Here is a 19,249-nt window from a genome sequence, read left to right on the forward strand (position 1 = left end):
GGGAAAGCACAGTGAGTCCTGGGAAAGGGATGGGGAGCTTCCTGAAGGAGGAAGGCTTCAGCTGATCCTTCTAGGAGTGGGGATAAGGGGGTGAGAGTTTCTGAGAAGCCATGGGCATATCCAGGTCCTCTGAGTTCTTCAAGAGCAGACCTAGAATTGAGGATTTTCATGGATAGTTTGGCAGAGAGCCAGGGATGGTCAAGGCTGCAGCTGTTCTGTTGAGGGCCCTCTGCTTTCACTCTGAGTGGGAAGGAAGCACAGAGGGACTAAAGAGGTTTCAGTAGCAGCCCTGCAACTCACACACACTGGATGTCTTTTGTCCTGTGTCACTAATAACAGGGAAAGTAAAGTCCCCTGGCTAGAGCTAGAGGTTCTCACATTTTAAATAACAACCTCTAGCAGGGCAGGAGCCACAAAGGATTGCTGCATGTCAGTGATCCCTAAGGTTTCTGAGTTCCTGCCCTCTCACTAGCCAGTCATCTTTCCTCTACCTTGAATACATGATTGAGACATCACTCTTCCTGTAAGTTTTTGTTCTTGGTGTCAGAGGGTTCACCAGTGGATGCCCAGTCCTTAGGTATTTTCAGTCATACCTTTCAATAGTTAATAACAACTTTGCTAACATCATGAAGGCTGGAATGTATTCTGACCTGCAGTATGGTGGGAATGAAGCCTCTGCAAATGGCACATTAAGCTATATGATGGATTTAGCCTTTGCTAATACAAAACAAAACAAAACAAAACAAAAAGAGATTTCTGGGCTACACGCTGCTTTGATAGAAACATAGACCCACTATTTCTGAGAATTGATGGCTCCCAGAGCTGGCGGAAAACATACTACTGCCATGTTGGGAAGCTAAAATGGGCGGAACCAACAGCCACAGCGCCAGCGCGTTTCAGGCTTAGAAGGCTACAGTTTAAAGCAATAGGCTCAACCAATATAAAAAAATAAGCCACATAAAGATGGCTACCACACAGAGAATCTGGATTATGTTCTCTTTGATATTCGTAACTGAAGAAAAACATTTGATTACAAAAGCTGTTAAATTATGCCAAAATATATATTTTAAAAGTACCTTGACTTCAAAATTTGGATGTAAGGATATGTTGCTTTGGAAAGGAGGCTCTGATTTTGTTTCCACAGAAAGCCAGAGGCTAAGGATTTGTTCAAGATTAAGAAACATCAGATTTGACCAGCCAAGTCCTCCTGAAAGGTCTCCGATGACACCATGGCCCTGATGATCCAACATCCAAATGATTTCAAAGCTACTGGCTCAGACGACATACCCTCATGGACTATTTCATAATTCTAAAATTTTCTTTATGTCCCCATAAGATACAGCGCCCCCCTCCAGCAGGAAATAGTAAGAAAAACTACGCCCAAATTCCCAAATATACCAAGCTGACTTTGGAGATATATAAAGGTTAAAACCTTCCTTTTTAAGAAAAGAAAAGGGGAAGTGCTGTGGGATGGTCTGTATGTGAAGTGTGTTACTGATTGGTTAATAAATAAATCACTGATTGGCCATTGGCTAGGCAGGAAGTATAGGCGGGACAAAGAGAAGAATTCTGGAAAATGGAAAGCTGAGAGAGAGACACTGCCAGCCGCCACCATGACAAGCCGCATGGGAAGATCCCGGTAAGCCACGAGCCATGTGGCAAGGTATAGATTAATGGAAATGGATTAATTTAAGATATAAGAACAGTTAGCAAGAAGCCTGCCACGGCCATACAGTTTGTAACTAATATAAGTCTCTATGTTTACTTGATCGGGTCTGAATGGCTATGGGACTGGCGGGTGAGAGAGATTTGCCCTGACCGTGGGCCAGGCAGGAAAACTCTAGCTACAGCTGAAGCGTTTGGAAAAAGATTCATCATTACCTGTGTGAATTATCATTTTTCTGACAGGACCCTAATAATCCTCCACCATCCCCATACATTGTAACTGCCCCGTGGATCTTCTCTGATGTGCTTATTCACCTCATGGAACTGATCTTCCTTCCCCATTATCCTGAACTAATTCCTTAGCATCATTTATTTCTCATCTTATTAGTTAGCGATCATCAGGATGAGAAGAGCCATTCCTGGGCAAAGTTTGGAAAATGAGTCTTGCCCTTCATACATGATGAACTACTGAATTAGAATGAACTAGATTCTAATGAATCAGGGAGATCTCTGGATTGGAAGGAGGGGGTGCTGAAGGCTTTCCCCTGTGTCTCAGAGAAGGCTTCTGGAAAGGGTGGCTTGGCTTTTGTTGAACTGGGAAGAATTTATTATCAGATAGGTAACAACCATTGGCAGTGACCATAACAGTTCCTTCTCTGGAAATTCTATTGTATCCCAGAGATCCCTTGGCATCTTCTGTGAAAACACCAGTGTTGTGGCAATGCCAACTGCCCTTGACTCATTCATTAAGTGGTTACAGGGTTCACCAAAAGACATGTTGGCAAGACTGAGCTCAAATGATTGGCAGAGGAAGCCCTGGTTTTCTAAGGAGAAGATGATGCCAAAATTGGACCTTATCTTAATGAGGTTCAGTAGCTGTAATCATCTGAAGCAATGGGCCTCTGTTGCTTCTCTTGGTCCCTAAAGAGCAGATCCAAAGTGGAGGATTTCTGATGGGTAGTTGGCAGGGGGACTAGGAATGATCAAGGAGGCAGCTGCTAAGTGGGTCCACTGTACCTGGATCTCTGTCCTCTTTGAGTTTCTGTTTGATTGGCAATGCTCCCAGCCACAGCCAGGGAAAGAACACCTTGTCGTTACTGGCTCAGTCAACAGGAACTTCTGTCCAGGAAGCAATATGCATCCATGTACCTCTGAAAACAGGATCCCTGACATCCCCCACACATACCCTGGTGCTTAACTGTTCACAGTATTGGGAAAAAAATTTCAGGTCTTTGTAGAGGCAGAATTATTTATCTGCAAAGATATCCTTTGGAGAAAAACAAAGTAATGGGGTACATGAAGGTGAGAAAGAGGTTACTGAGAGGCATGAAAGGCTTCCTGAGGGTTTGTGTCCTTCTCTGCTCTGGGTGAATGGTGACTGACCACTGATGACTTCCCTGCATCCTGTTTTTTTCTTCTCCTCATCACCTGCTGCCATTTTCCTTTCACCTTTGCCTAACCTTGGTTCAGCTAACCTTGTCCTTGGAGCTTGGCATGGACTTTATTCCCTGAGAAATTCTGAACTTCAGAGGAGCTTGTGGCTGCATCTCAGCCCAGCAGAAGTCCCACAGCTATGCTGAGGTGTGAGAAGAGGCTGTCTCAGTGCACCCCTTAGACTCATCATACTCTAAAGCACCCACTCCATGTTGTGTCTGCAGCACTCAGAACCTGCTTTTATTCCAAACTTCTTCATACTGAGTAAAAAAAGCCTGATGGAGGGTTAGAAGAAATGAAAACTCTCAGACATTGATAGAAGTGTAAGATGGTGCAGCCGTGTGAGAAGCTATGCACAAATATTCAGAAAGTTGAACTGCAGACCCTGCGTGGACCATTGATTCAGAATGGAAAGTAGGTGTCCTCAGAGAATAGGGGACAACAGGGTTACAGCAGGACTCATCAGAACACCTCCAGCTAGAAACTATTCAGATGCCCATCTTTGATAAGGGAAAATATACAAGGTGGTCCATGGAATATTGTGAAGCATGGAATAATACATGCAATCATTTGGATGTGTGTTAGTCAACCTTCTGTTACTCAAAGAAATCCCTGACACAACCATCTTACTTGAAAGAAATGTTAACATAGACTTCTGATTTTATAGGTTTTCTAGTTTTCTGAGCATGTTACTTTGGGCCTAAATTGAGGTAACCTGTGGTATAGAGAGCTTTCATAGGAGAAAGCTGCCCTCCTTGGAGGCACTGGGTAGCACTGAGAGAGAGCAAGGGGCTGGTCCACTGCCATCCAGTGGTCCTGTGCTGGGGAACTAAGCCTTCAATGCACAGACAGGGAACTTGCTAGGAGAGCTTGAATTACTGGTCAAGGAACCCTGGTGTTCACCTGTCTGTGTACAGGTTTATAAGGCAAGCACTACATTGACTGATCTGCACACTGAGTTCTTCTTCCAGATCACCAGGCATGCATGTGTTATACAGACACACAGGCAGGCAGAACACCTGCACATTTAAAGTAAAAATAAAATGAAAAATTATGAAAACAGAGTAAAAGTACATAATCTTCTCCACATCCCTGTGCTCAGAGCATCCTGTGTTTTCCTGACTCTCGGCTGAAATGTGGGTAGGGGGAGTGTGGGTTAAGGAAAGTTAACTTCTCCATAGTGTACCAGGTGGTCTTCTTACCTTAGTGTTATCTGGGAAACTAAACATAGATGTAATGTAGTATGCCTATATGTATGCATCCACATACATGTGTGTGTTCAATTGTGTGTGTGTGTGTGGTGTGTGTTTGTGTATGTGCATGTGTGTGTATGTACAGGGGTGCAGGAAATCCTCTCCTAAAAACACAATCTTCTAATGAGCAGGAACATCAAAGACTTGAGGAAAATCTTCAGTCCCTGATGAAGCAGAGGGAGCTGCTCACCCGGCAAAGGGACTTGGCAGTAAAACTGCAGCAACACTTCACTGTGTCCCAGATGAGGTAGGAGCCCAGGCTTCCAGAAGCAGGTAGATCCAAGTGGGTCCACTGTACCTGGATCTCTGTACTCTTTGAGTTTCTGTTTGATTGGCAATGCTCCCAGCCACAGCCAAGGAAAGAACACCTTGTCGTTACTGGCTCAATCAACAGGAACTTATGTCCAGGAAGCAATATGGTTTCTCCTTGGTCTTATGGGCATTGTGTCCCCTTCTTCCCTTCTGAGACCTCTAGTATCCTCTGAATCCATCTCTTAGATTAGATCTTCCCACAAATGTTCACATGGCATCCAGAAACCTAGAGAGGGTCATTAATCATGAAGGAAAGTGTTTTCTCCTGCAACTTTATTTTCCATCAGGAACATCACGTTTAGAGATTAGTGTCTACACTTTGGCAGATGTGCATACTGTGGGAGCCCATTCTCGGGTTCCTTGTGGCTTTACCCAGCAGGTCCGCATAGAGGATGATTAGGACCACGGGCCTAAGTGCAGGTGTCTGAGATGGTCTGCACTTGGCTGTGCTGGGAGGAGGTCTTTTGCTCCACCCCTTGGTTTCTCTATAAAAACCCTGGGGCAGAGACAGTCGGGGCCCGTTGGAATAGGTTCCAGGCCCTCTCGAGGCTATCCTTTATTTTCTATCTGTTTATCTCCGCGATATTCTCCGCAATAAATCCTTCTATCTAATATTTCCTGCTGCTCGCACTCAAGAAAACTCTGGGGAACTGTGGGGGTGGTTGGGTAAACGCCCCACAGAATGGCGCCCGAACAGGGACTAAAGAAAAAAGAAAAAAGGGACTAAAGAAAAAAGGGGGGACTAAAAAAGAAGGGGGGACTAAAGACAAATGAACAGGGACTAAAGACAAAGTAATAGGGACTAAAGATAAAGGAAAATAATAGTTTTATTACAGAGTTTTTGGCGAAAGTGCTGAGTTCAGCCCTGCCAGTGGATGAGGCATGCCGGTGTTATGGAAAATATATATTTTTTATATATATATTTTTGAGAGGCAGGGGTTTTATCCTCGAGAGAAAAGGAAAGCGGACTGGAAGGATGTCCAATGCTGCAGCGAAATTCTCTTCTGTCAAAATTTTCTATCTTCTATCCCTTTCTCAATTTCTATCTGTGAAAAATAAGTATAAGGCATAGGGTAGTGAAATAGTGTAGGGAAAACTTAGAAGTGTAAGATTGTGTAGGAAAAAATAAGTAAGGCAACTAGACAGAAAAACTCGTCAATTTTCTAACTTGGGGGCTCTGAATGCAAACTGGGGGAAAAATCTTTCTTTGGGCTATTTGGGTAGTAAAAAAGCTCTTCTTCGAGCTTATGGGGAAGAATAAGTTTCCTATGGAAGCTTTTGACCTGGGGCAGCTGAAATGGTAAGTCCAAGCGGCAGGAGAAAGTGATTTCTCCCTGAGGCAAAAATGGGGATGTAAAAAGCCAAAAAGTTTAAAGTTGGGAAGTTTTGGGAAAAGTTGCTCTTTCTCTTGGGGGGAAAAAAACCTTTCTCTTAAAGCTTTTCTTGGAAAATTTGGGGGAAAAAACTCTAAAAAGCCTTCATCTTTCTCAAAAGCTCTCAAACTTAAAAACTAAAGCCTTTAACTTTCTCTCAAGGGCAAAAATTAGAATCACCTGAAGATATTAGTATGGGGACCACCTGTGATTAGCTCTAAGGGAAAAACAACAAACCTCTTAAGACAGCAAAACCTCTAAGTTCTGTTTTTCAAGCCTTAAAAATTGTCCCTGCAATGCAGGAGGCAGGGACAAGTTCCTAAAAACCTCTTGTAAGCTGTGTCTCTTCAAGCTAGTAAAAGACAGTGGGTCAGAGTACCCTGAGGGAAACGCTTGGGAGAGTGTGGGTAAAGAGCTACAGAGAGCCCAAAAGGGCCAGAAACTTTACCTGAGAAAAGCAAAAAAGCCAAGCTTTTCAGTTACAGTGGAGCTGAGGCATCAAGGGTTTTGTTTAAAAGCAAAAAAGCCAAGCTTTTCAGTTACAGTGGAGCTGAGGCATCAAGGGTTTTGTTTCTGAGTGAGCGTTTCAGAATGAAAAGGTGCTCCTAATCGTCCTAATGCAAAGATCCCCTGAAGCATGCAAACTGTTAGCATTGTATCCTCGCTTCTGACCAAAAACCCAGAGGTGACTGGCCAGCATCTCTGAGTTGGGGTGCATTTCGGGGATACTAGGGTTCCTGCAGTTGTAAACTTCCTGGAGCATAGAGCTGAGGCAGGAAGGTGCAGGACCCAGGGGAAGATTGCTAATGAACAAACAAAACTAAAGCCAGTGGGAACAGCACAGTTGCCTGCTCTCCTACAAATCCCGAGTTGGTAGGTCCACAGCTGCAAAAAGAAATCTGAGAAAAAAGCTTTCCTATCAGTAAGGACCTTTCTGGGAAAACAGTAAAGCTGAACTGTGTCTGAAGCAGTTGTGCTGCTGAGTCAGAACGCTGTCTGGGGAAAGAGCCCAGCCAGGGCAGAACAGCACTATCCAGGAGTAAAGCTTTCTTTTCTGTCAGAGAAAGCACCTCTTTGAGAAAAGCTTTGTTTCAACTGACTCCCCTGAGATGAGGGAGTGTAGCCCTGAGGGGTGATTGCCTCTGGCATAAGCTCTGTCCTTGAGCACCCAGACAAGCAAACGCAACCCACTGGGGGACTGGGTCAGGTGAAGGCCTGATGAAGTAAAACACCTGTCCTAGTGGGAGTTTAGAGATGGCAAAAACCTCCCTTGTTAGACTTTCAATCTGTACGCTAACCACACAGACCCTGAAAACAGACAAAAAAACCCTACCTTCAGTAGCAGGGAAAGCTGCCACTGTAGTGTCGGAAACTGTTTCTGGGGTAGAGGGGATAAACTGAGACCAAACTGGGAACTGTCTGGGAAAAAGACTCCGAAGAAACAGAAGGGACATATTCCTCCCCAGAAAATACATGACCTGTGAAAAGCTGCTAGAATTTGAGGCAGATTCCGGGGGAGAAAAAAGGCCCCTACCTCCAAAAGCAGCTAGGAGGGGAACAGAGCCACAGACAGATACCTGAAGCTCTGCATCTGGGGAAGGGAGGAACAAGCAAAATGAGATAGATCAGTGGGAGAAAATCTCTCTGAAAGAGCTATGGAAAAGCTGTTGTACATGATCTTGTTTTTCACTGACTGGCTAAAACACAAGCCCCTAGGAAAGTTGCTATCAGAAATGCCAGCCTCAATGCCGGCTAACGAGGCAGGTGTGGTTCTGATTTGGGGCCAGTGTTGGATGAAGGAGAAACACCTGTTAAAGCCAGTTGAGGCGAGAATAGAAATCTCCCAACGTGCCATAACTGAAAATGTAAAATGCTTGTTCAAATCTCCCGTTGCAAAAGCAAAAAACTTTGTTCAAACCTCCCAGGCAAGAATTTGTAAGCAAGTCTGGTAAAAAAGAACTTAGAAGTTGACTCTCAGACCCGAAAAGAACTATGGGAAATGACTGATGGAAAAATGATATAAAGGACTGATATAAGGGACTGATAGTATTATGGACTGATATAAGGGAAATGCATTCTGGGAAAGGTAGTTTTTTCCGCTAAAGATGGTGACATTGCCCTGAAACACGTTTGTCAGCTCGAAAATATGTTCATGGTAAATTTAAAATTCAGCTTTTAAAAGAATAAGGAGGAAAATCATCTAAGAGTTTTAAGTGTCAGTTCCAATGAAATATTGAAAGGATATGGAACTAGGCACTTCGTGGTTTGGGGGTTGGTAAAATGCCTTATTTACCCTAATAGCTGTGCAAAGTTTTTACGGTAGTTGGATGGCAAAAGGCTACCTTTAAGAGCAAACAAGCCACTTTAAAATCCTTAAGACAGCAAGAGAGAGCAGTTTATACACTCAACGTTGTCTTAGATATGAAAAAACTTATGTGAAATTAAAAGTTATTTACCTCTTGAACAAAGAACCTGCAATGAGTGATTCCTTTGCAAATCTAATTAAGGGGATAAGAAACAGGCATTCAAAAAAATGACTGCTTTATAGATGGGAAACAAACTTCAGAAAAGCTGTCTTACAAGAGTTGCTTCACCTGAAAGTTCCTTATAAGAAATCAATGCTAAATCACAGCTGCTAATAACATCAGTAGTTAAAGCTAATAAAATGAAAATGCTAAATCCTGAAAATGCTTTTTCTCAAAGTAAGCTAATGAAGGATATGTTTCATGAAAGAACATCTATGTTCTTGACTCCTTTGAATAGTAACAGTTTTGGTGAAAATATTGGAACTAACAACAATCCAGTCAAAATGTTTCAATAAATTCAAGATGCTATTCCACAAAAGAAAGCTGCCATGCTTTGTGGGCCATATTAGAGTTCACTCCAGTCTTCCTGGTCCTTTAGCTGAGGGTAATGAGAAATAGAAAGAACCCTGCTTGGGATTATGGAAGGGTACTAATCCTGTGTTAATATGGGGTCTAGGACATGTTTGTGTTTTTTCACAAGAGGAGAATGAAGCTCGGTGTTTACCGGAGCGTCTGGTAAGGAGCGTGGAACTAAGAAAGGTCAGCTCCAATGACGTTCCTACAAAGGAACCAGAATGAAAGTGGCTCGATCAGTGTTTCTGAGGTTTTGTCACTGGTTGATGCAAACAGTGAGGAAATAGAGTTCGGAGCTGTGCCACTTTTGGCTTTACTAGCTCCTTTGGAAAAATACGTTATATCGCCTAATAGCTGTGCGGTATTTGGCAAAGACCTTACAGCAGCTAAATATGGTAATTTCACCCTCAGTATGAAATGAAGTTTTTTCGGTAGAGCAAACCAAGAGTACTGCTATAATAGAAACATTTGTCTGAATTGAAGCACTTAGGGGAACTATTATGAATTTGGGTGAAGGGACAGCCTCTAGTTAAACACCGTCTAGCACTGACAGTGCATCTCTGCTGGGTCCGGAACGGCTGAGAGAACTGGCAACTTTGGAGTGTGGCGTCATCCTGGGAAGGTTACAGTCCCCTAGCAACAACTATCACAATTCTATAACAACAACACTCACTAAATCCCAGTGCTTTATAACAAAGCTGACTATAAACTCTAAAATTTAGAAATGATGTACGTACTTCCTGTCTAGTTAAGAGAATCTGTCTAATAGAGATAGTACTAATAATTAAGAGTAAGAAATAGAAAAAGAAGAAAATAAGATATGTGAGTTTGTAAAAATTATCTTGTTAGATCTGTGTTAAGAAATCTTTAGGTGTTTGCTAAGTTAAATATATGCTAATGGTAGCCCTGTATAAGTTTGTAAAATAGATCTATAGAGTTCCTTTAAGAAAATAAGCTTGCAAGAAATATCTAAGGTAGTCTAAGACGTGTAGTAATAAGCTTGTAAGAAGTAAAGATACTAATTGTAAATGTAAGTTTAAATAAGAAATATGATAAGTATATAAGAAATATATTTGCTAAAGTAGTTCTGTAGTTTCCTTAAGGAGTATAAATAAGTAGATGTTAATGTGTTATATGTGAGTTTGTAAAAACATGTAAATGTTGAATGTGAATCTAAATGCAAAAAATGTTATATGTGAGTTTGTAAAGTGTAAATGTTAAGTGTGAGTCTATTTTTAATGTATATGGTGAAAGAACCTGAGACACAGAAGGTAGTGTCCTACTAGACTGCAAAGCAGGCAGTCTGAGCGGTTTTTCAAAAGCTCCAAAAGCCGCTAAGAAGCTAAGAATGGCGGACGCCAGAACCAGCACAAGGCATCCGCAGCTGAGATCCGTGGAAAATCGACGCAACACAGAAAAACCTGAGCTAACATCAAAAAATGGTGCAGTTTAGACTACTACTGTCTAAAAAGGTCGGTCTGTGAGAACAAAAGTTGCAGAGACGCTTGTTTGAACTAAAATTGTTAACTGCAAAAAGTTTTGGTTGTAAAAAGTCTCTTCATATTTGGAAGTGAAAGCCTGATACCAGAATTTATTTCTTGTTTGAACTTTTTGAACTTAAAATGAGATAAAATTACAAAAAGACTTTGGTTATGGATTTCTTCATATTTGGAAGGCTCATACCAGAATTTATCATTTGAATTTTGGGACTTAAGAAATGAAATGAACAATAGAGATTTCATTGCAATGGGACAATTTTGAGTTTATTCATAAAAAAATGGAACTGTTTAAATGAAGAAATTTATTATTTCTACCTAGAGTCAAGATGCAGTTTTGTGTATGCATATATGCTTTATTAATTGGTGATTCATGAATTGTTTTGTGGAACTGTTTATGTAAAAATGAAATTACTTACAGAACTGGTTTTGTGTTACAAATGGAACTGTTTAAATTGAAACGTTTGGGTTTTCTAACTAGGCTTGAGATTTTGCTTAAATTATAAAGAAAGGGGGAAGAGTTAATATTCCTTAGTCTAATTTCAAAAGTTGTTTGAGGGATTAATGTCATGTTTTTGTTAGTAAGAAATGCAAATGGGGTATATTAAGAGACTACTTTTAAAGTGTAAAGAGTTTTATTAAGAAACTGCTTTTGGATGTTTTGCTAAGTTTTCAAAGTGTTAATGGTTAGATTGAGAAGATTGCTTTTCAATATGGGTTTGTAGGAATTGTATGAGTTTGGGTTCTTCTAACTAGGTTTGAGGTTTTCTTTAAAAAATTATAAAGAAAAGGAGGAGCTATGAGATTGAATTATGTTTGCAGAACCCTATTGATATTAATGCACCCTGGTTTTGTGGAGTTAAGGAAATATTTAAGTTTGATGTGAATACATCGAAGTTTTTCCTATGTTCTGTTAACAAGAAAATTCAAATGATTGAGTTAAAGTTGTAAGACAGAGAAAATTGTTAACTATATATAGCACCATATATGCTAATTCAAATAGTTCTGTTAAGAGTTTGCTTTGAATTGTAAGATTGAGAGAATTGTGACTATGTATAGCAATATTTATGTTAACCTGTTAATGGTAATGATGAAGCTAAGGGATTCTTTAAGTTTGTAGCCGCCTTAAGAGTTTTGGCTTAGAAAGGGCTTGAGGCAGCTAAGACTGCTGTAGTCACCTTGGACCTAATTCAAAAGAGAAATGCCATCTATATCATCCTCTACTCCCATACTGGGAGGTGTAACAGCTATGGAGATTGCTGTAAGCCATTAATAGTTTTTTTTATATATTAAGAAAGGGGGACCTGTGGGAGCCCATTCTCGGGTTCCTTGTGGCTTTACCCAGCAGGTCCGAATAGAGGATGATTAGGACCACGGGCCTAAGTGCAGGTGTCTGAGATGGTCTGCACTTGGCTGTGCTGGGAGGAGGTCTTTTGCTCCACCCCTTGGTGTCTCTATAAAAACCCTGGGGCAGAGACAGTCGGGGCTCGTTGGAATAGGTTCCAGGCCCTCTCGAGGCTATCCTTTATTTTCTATCTGTTTATCTCCGCGATATTCTCCGCAATAAATCCTTCTATCTAATATTTCCTGCTGCTCGCACTCAAGAAAACTCTGGGGAACTGTGGGGGTGGTTGGGTAAACGCCCCACAGCATACAGCAGCCTACTGCTGATTGCTGGCTCTCTGCAGTGTTTATCAGTTTCTCATGAGAAGATTTACTCTGGTCATAAACAGAGTAGGAGTTGACAAGCTAATCCCATGCAGGGGTCTGGGCTGTAGGAATCATCAGAGCCTTCTCTGCATTGCTGTGTAGGCTCCACTAGAGGGCAGGCATAGAGTTTTCCAGGAGGTTCACATTCACCTGGTATCTAATCAAGACCAGGTACATCTTTCCTGACCTGTGCCTCAGACCTTGTCATACTGATATTTCTCCAAAATGATGTCTTTGGACTGTTGAAGAAACATGCTGTTTTTTTCTAATCCAGCACAGTGTGTATTTTCCAGTTCAACTTCTATCAGTTTTTAAAAGTTGAGGAAAAAATCCTGCCCAGGTGTTCTCTGACACTTTTCCGTTGGTGAAGCAGGGAATGAACTCGGATGAAAGGTAATGCTGATTGTCTAGCTGTGTAGATCTGGTGGGGGCACAAAAGCTGACAATGGCAGGTCCCCACCAGGCTTGTGTCCCATCTGTCTTCCTCCCCTAGGTTTGAAAACCTCCAGCAGGAACTGGGGCAGACCACAGCCCAGGATGAGAGCCTCCTGCAGATGGAGCTGCTGAAGCAGAAACACTATGTCCCAGGCAAGTCAGCCACCATTGAGCCCCATCCCCAGCAGCCAGGGTATTCATGGGGTGTGTTTCCTTCCTTAACTTTTGTTTACTAGAGATTAATAGGTCCTGATTTTCTTGCCAGTGGCACAGCAAAACTGTTTCTGAATCATATTTTCTTTACTGATTTTACCTGACAGCACCTGTTAAGAGTACTGAGAAGGCTGGAGGAAGCCAGAAACACCTTGAAGGCATGACATTCTACACTCCAGGTTCAAGGCCTCCTCAGAAAATGCCACCTCTTTTCAGCTTTGAACTCAATAGTGAGGCAAATATCAACCTACCATCAGGGGATCCAGCCACAATCTGATCCACGTCTGTTGGCTCACTATCCTTGGAGAAAAGTTTGTGTCAGAAATGAGTATAATATCCAGAGAACACAACACAAATTACTAAGATCTCTGAGTCCATATGTGATGGGCAAGTGTTGCTGAAGATAATTTACTACAGAGAATAAGCCAGTTCCTCACCTCATTTACTCTTCCATAGTGAAATTCCAAAGGAAACTGAAATTTGTTTGTTTTATTTTTTGTTTTATTTCTTGGGATATTTATGCTTTGGTTTTGTGTTTTCTTCATTTTGTTTAAGGTTGTGTTAATTTTTGTTATTTCTTTTATTCTTGTCATTGTTTTAATAGTTTGCTAAGGCTATACACTGTATATATTGATGCTGTTTTGAAAGCCCACATTGAATCAAATGAATGTATTTTTGTGAATAAAATTCAATTTCAAACTTTTCACTCTAAGATTCTTCTTTAGTCAGATGAGGTTTCACACTTCTGTAAACCAAGAACTCACAGGCTTGTATTTATCTCAGTAAGTTCCAGGAAGCTTGGGCTGCACAAGGATTTTCCATTCATGGGTCTCAGGGCTACACAAGGGGATTGCACCTAGGATGTGGATGGCATAGCCTACTACGTGGACACCCACTACATAATAGAAAAACTAGATATATTGTATATTTGAGGTCGTATATTTAGCTACCAGTAAACTGTGGTACACTGTACACACATGTTCAAGAAATCATCATGTAGACCAAATTAAAGAGAAACAAAAATATTTTGCTCCAGGCTTCTCTGGAAATGAGAACATTCATTAAAATTGTATAAACAAAACCAGGAAATGAAAATCATTCTGCCTCTGGTTTTCTTGAAATATAACATGAGTGGCAACTGAACAGCAGAGATCATTTCCTGCATAACATGTTGGGACTTTTTTTTTTGTGATGCTTTTCTTTATACCTATGGGGTTTTTTTGCCACCGCGTACATGCAATTCCCACAGAGGCCAGGTGAGGGCAGATTCCACCAAGAATTTAATTTAAAAAGGTTTGTTAGCTGTCCTGTGGGTCTTCTGAGACAGAAATAAATGCTCTTAATGGATGAGCCATCTCCCCAGTCCCTGCAATTGACCTTGTCCTCCCATACATGTGTGCTGTATTAGGTGAATCGGATCACTCCCCACCAAAGACTGAAGTTTCTTGAAAACTGTAGGGACAGGCATGCTAAATTGTCTTAGGCTGCCACACATCCATTCTGGGTTCTCTCATAGGTTCAGGATCCTGCCCCGGTCTCACTGACTGTCAGAATGGAACAGATTTCCTAGATCTCTTCTAGGTTGACAACACCTATGAAGCCTGTCTGATGAAATGCAGAATTGAGAAGACCCTCCTGGGGTTGGAGGTAGGATGAGGAATCCCTCTTGATGGTCCATATAAGCAATGTTGGGAGGAAATTATGACTAGGTGGAGTGGATGGAGGCTTATTCAGGGGCCACATGTCTCTGGTGCAGAGTGATTCTGTGAAATTTATAACTGAGATAAGGCTGTTGTGAGGCCCAAACTACTCTGAAAGTTCTATACATATCTGGTGTACTGGTCAAGATTCTGTGGGGTAACAACTTATAGAATGCATTTCTATATATACAGAAGGCTATTTTTTAGAATGACTTAGAGGCTTTGGTCCAGCTAATTTATCACTGGCTGGTTATGATGGCAAAGACCAAGAATCCAGTAGTTGCTCAGTCCACTACGCTTGATATCCTAACCCATCAGTAGTATAGTCTGGAATCCCAAAGAAGTTGGCTCCAATACCAGTGAAGGTATGGACTTCCTAGCAAGGAGAGAGCAAACAGCTAAAGAGCAAAAACTCCCTTCCTCCATTTCTGTAGAGGCATTAGAGGCAAGCTCTGCTACCAATCTTAGGAGTCTCACAAGAAGACCAAGTTGTACAAGTCTAAAATATATGCAGAGGGCCTGGATCAGGTCCATGCATGATCCCTGGTTGGGGGTTCAGGCTCTGAGTCACTATGAGCCTAGGTTAGTTAGTTCTGTGGGATGCTTTTGGGGCTCCTGATCCCACTGGCTCCTACAAATGTTAATTGTTCATTCATTATTTTATGTACATTGGTGTTTTGCCTTCATGTAAGCCTGTGTAAGGGTGTAGAATCCTCTGGAACTGGAGTTACAAACAGTTGTGAGCTGCATTGATTTTTTCATTATTTTAAAAATTATTTCATATGATGAGTATATGGAAATTTATTGGTGGGGATTTAAAATGATAACATATATCCATTTACTTATTTAGAAAGGATAAAATACATATATACATATATATGATAGAGAGAGAATGAACATACAATACACACCATGACATTTTGACATTCTGTTCATATGGAGGTCAATGAACAAATTAGGAGGAGTAAGCTCTTTCCTTCCACCCAACTAGTCATCTCATTGGCCCTTCTCTGGTACTTTACATGATCAACTTGTGGCTTTCTGCCTTAGAAGATTTTCTTGTGGTTTGAAACTTAAAGAATATTTTAATATTAATGTGCATTAGGAAATATTTGTGCATAATTTTGTTTCAAATGATTGATACACTTAATAACTTTTCACCCTAGGGGTAAGAATTCTTGATGGGAGGAGGGTTGCTGTGTGTCTAGCTTGAAGAAACTGCTAGTCCAGAGTAATTCATGGGAAAAGGCAAAAGTGAAGTTACTCTGCCATGCAGGTCAGTGAGTTCACTGGAAATAACCAGTGAAAAAGCACCAAGGAAGGTTCCAGAGTGAGTCATTGAAATGCCATGTTCCTTCTTGGCATTGTGCTTTGAGAATCTGTCCTATGTGCCCCATGAACTTCTCTGGACTAAGACTATTGGTCACTAATGCTCTGCAGGCCCCTCTTGACAGTTCAGGTTTTAGCATTTAACCAGTTATAGCAATCATCACATAGTTATCCAAATATAACATTCTTACAAAAGTCAAAATTTCCAAGGCACTTCAGACGTTAAATAGCCTTCATGTTTACTAAACATTTTAGAATACTAAGGTCTCAACGACTTAGTAAAAAACATACCAGTTAGATGAATTACCTTGTATATTTTCATCTCTAGATACTTTTAAACATGAATTTCTGAAAAATTGATGCAAAATGACATGCACAGTACATGATATACTGAGGTTCTTCTTAAATGCACTTCAGAATCAAATATGAGCATAATCATTAATTATACCCAGAACTTTAGCTTTATTTCATACTTGATGACATTCAGAATAAGCTATATCAAAACATGGGGATTGACATAGGAAGTTATTTGAGTGGATAAATGAATGTGAGGAAGGAGTCGGATCTTCCCCTGAAACTGCTCATAAAACCTAGAAAGGATTTCCTGACAATTTCCTGAAGCAGGTCAGAAGCACCACATGTCCCTCCATGGAGGAAAGGTGCAGCCTTATATCTGAAGACTGATGAAGGCACACAGAGAGGACATGATCCAAAAGCCCTCACTATTTGCCATTCATCTGCTTGACTCCTATTGCTTTCATTTTGATACACTTTTCATATCATTCCACTTTCCATCAACTCTAGAATAAACTCTCAGGTCTACTACATGCTCTAAAAGGCACAGTGCTGGCCCTGAGCAATGGTGCATGTCCATGGCTCAATGCCATGCTGCATGGGTGAAATGACTAGGCCCACAAGGAGTTGAGTATCAGGAAATGCCCCCGAAGTGAGAAGGGTAAGGGTATTGGGACATATGGGGGAATACATAAAGGCATCATTTTGTGGTATGGAAAGAACTCAGGTGAACATGAAGGCTGTAGACCACTCCAAGGATCAGGACCATAATGAAATCTGGAGTAAGGGCCCATCTGTTCTGGAGCCGTGTGCACCTCTGTTCCTACACGTTGTAGAATTTGGGGACAGAAGCCTGATATGAGACCAGATGAGTGTTTGGAAGACTCCCTTTCTTTGGTAGCCTTGTTCAGGTCTCTTGCTGCCTGCAGGTCAGTAATTCCTCTTGAGATGACCTCCACAGCAAGACTGATGCCCTTTCGCCATCTCCATGTGCTCCAAGGGTCACTCTGACTTGTGCATGGGATGGTACCCCATCTTTAAACTAAAGAGTGTTCTGGGACTCCAGAGGCTTTAGGCACAAGGGAGATGTTGGTGTGCTTACTCTTCATGTTGAGACTTTAGGCACAAGTGAGATGCTGGTGTCAAAGACTTTATTCCTGTCTTTCACACTTGGAAGCCTGGCTAGGGGTGGCATAGACCAGGAAATGAGAACTGTTCAAAGACAGCGCAGGCATGTACAGGGGTAACAGCTGCTCTTATACCCTCATACATATCAAACAGTGTGAGTGAGAGATAACTCTTTCCATCTTTTCCCTGTTAGATGGAAGCTCATTAGGTTGGGTCCAAGAGGGACCTCTCCAAATGAGCGCGGTGCCTGGATTGGTTCACAGGGGTCTGGGATTCAGGGTTAGAGGGTCCCCAGGGCAAGTGACAGTGAGGGGGGGATGGATGGCAGCTGATGATGCTGTGTTCATCTTCTTTCATCTCCCCTGTATACTGTGCCTGGGCTTCAATACTATATGCTTTTATATTTAAGAAATTTGATACTGATTAATTGAAGTCCAAACTTTTGTTGTTAATGTACATTTAATGTACCTGACTTTTTAAATTGCAAATTAGAATATTTGTTTAATATTGTTTGAAAATATGGACATTTACGGATTCCTTCATAAGCAAAAGATATTCTATGTAACGACAATTAATTCTGAATGAAAGCAATCTTGAACAAAATCTCAGGTCTAAGCATTTGTTGGGGGCTTTTCTTCCTTAGGAAGACTTGTGCTGTGAAAGTTTGTACTCGGTGAGTGTTCATGTGTTTCTCTTGGCAATCTCTGTTTTGTTGTGGAGTCCCTAACAAGGAATTTAAGATAGGTAGAGCCTAATGATGAGACTCTCCTTTTTGTTTTTTAAAAAAAAGTACTCTCATATCAAAAACATCGTCTACTAACACCACCATAATCTGTTTTCTTATGCTATCTAAGGATATCTTAGAGATTTTTTAATTTGAATGTAATAAGCCCCTATAAGCTCATAGGTAGTAGAATTATTAGGATGTATGGCTTTGTTGGAGAGAGTGTGGCCTTGTTGGAGGATGTATGTTACTGTGGAGGAGTGTTGAGATCTCTTATGCTCATGCCATGCCTAGTGTCTCAGAGCACTTTTTGTTGCCTGTGGGATCAAGATGTAGCTTCTTCTCCACTTTCTTTTCCTTCTCGAGCATCATGTCTGCCTGCATGCCTCCATGTCCTGCCATGATCATAATGGACTAAACCTCTGAAACTGTAAGCAACCTGATTAAATGTTTTCCTTTTTAATTGTTGCTGCAGTCATGGTGTCCCTTCACAGCAATAGAAACCCTAACTAAAACAGCACGTATGCAACATAATTACAGAGGACAATGGACTCAAAACAATTTTACTTTTGGACCACCCTTTGAGCATGGATCAGATGCAGAATACATTGTAAGGGTTTGTACATTTAGGTGTATTTGTTACAAATGCTTTTAGACCTGTATCATCTACGAAGACATCATTGCAGAGCAAGCCCAAGGTCAATCAATTCACCTTGCTAAGTTGAAATCTGGGACAGCCATGTGTCATGCAGTGGGTAAGAGCTGATGTGTTGTTCTATGCTGAGTAGCAGTGTGCAGAGTCAGAAATGCCTTTCTCTTTGTGTTCTGCCTTTTTTTCCTCCTATTACTTCAGACATGATCTTTCAACCATTTAACTAGAACTTTCCCAGCACATGAAGTCATCCCACCCAAATGAACCCCTTCCCATGCTACTCACCCTGGTTACCTCCATGTCTTCAAAGCCTAGTGTAATAAATGCTTCTTAGTCTACACAGAAATATAAACTAGTACATGAAGAAATTAACAACTCGACTTCTAGACAACTAGAAGATGTTTTAGATAGAGACCATAGTGGCCGCCACCATCATGGAGTATGATATCTCATGACACACACACACACACACATATATGTATGTATATAATGTATACATATATAATGTATATATATGTATGTATATAATGAAGACTGCATTTCTCAGGGGAGAAAAAAATAAAAATATAGTATTAATATTAAACTACTGAAATGATATGCAGGTATAGAAAAATGAACTGAAGGAAGATTTGATATTCATTTCTAGATACTG

At 41.1% G+C, this 19,249-nt stretch overlaps 1 long non-coding RNA gene across 1 annotated transcript in view; it reads left to right on the plus strand.

Moving 5' to 3' along the window:
• Window positions 1-4,315: 4,315 nt before the first annotated feature.
• LOC131901236 (uncharacterized) overlaps window positions 4,316-19,249 on the plus strand; it is a 38,110-nt gene continuing 23,176 nt past the window's right edge. Inside the window, exons 1-2 of the long non-coding RNA XR_009376441.1 lie at window positions 4,316-4,599; window positions 12,616-12,714. This is a non-coding gene — a long non-coding RNA (uncharacterized LOC131901236). The remainder of the gene's footprint in view (window positions 4,600-12,615; window positions 12,715-19,249) is intronic.

This window comes from Peromyscus eremicus, unplaced genomic scaffold, assembly GCF_949786415.1.
Source record: "Peromyscus eremicus unplaced genomic scaffold, PerEre_H2_v1 PerEre#2#unplaced_58, whole genome shotgun sequence".
NCBI lineage: Eukaryota > Metazoa > Chordata > Mammalia > Rodentia > Cricetidae > Peromyscus > Peromyscus eremicus.